At 44.8% G+C, this 542-nt stretch overlaps 1 pseudogene; it reads left to right on the forward strand.

The window, feature by feature from the left end:
- LOC140286203 (U2 spliceosomal RNA) lies at positions 1 to 177 on the forward strand (annotated as a pseudogene).
- Positions 178 to 542: the final 365 nt, after the last annotated feature.

Genomic DNA, 542 nt, shown 5'->3' on the forward strand with positions numbered 1-542 from the left:
CTCTCTTTACTAATTGCACATAATCCATCTGTACTTATCAGTTTAATATGTGATATGTCTATGCAAGGACTACATATTAAATGGATTTTTATCAATAGGAGTTGAAAAAGGAGCTTGCTCCGTTCACTCCAAGCATCGACCCGGTACTGCAGTGCCGCTGGGAACGGTGCGCTCTCCTCTGCTCTTGTGAAAAAGCTAACAGCGGTGCAGGATGGAAGTTTCTTTTAGTCTGCTGAGAAAAGAGAGTGAATGCGAAGTAGACTTTAACACGGCTCTGGGAGCGAGCCGAGTGCGGGCTAACCAGGAGAAATGCTTGAAAGAAACGCGACACCGAATGAGCGGTCAGAACAAAGCCTCAATACGGTGTTCCTGTGGTGTTTTTATAAAATGCGGTGAAAATAAAGGTGTGAATGCCCCATAGAAAACTAAAAGGTGGAGCGGAAGTGTTCGGCTGCAAGAAGGTGTGAATGTCCGACTATATTTGGTGAAAAGCAGGTGAAGCAAGGTCTGAATGCCCAACCTTACATCATCAAAAGCGAGAT

The sequence above is a fragment of the Leuresthes tenuis genome, unplaced genomic scaffold, assembly GCF_036924035.1.
Source record: "Leuresthes tenuis unplaced genomic scaffold, fLeuTen1.0.hap1 SCAF_77, whole genome shotgun sequence".
NCBI classification, from domain to species: Eukaryota; Metazoa; Chordata; class Actinopteri; order Atheriniformes; family Atherinopsidae; genus Leuresthes; species Leuresthes tenuis.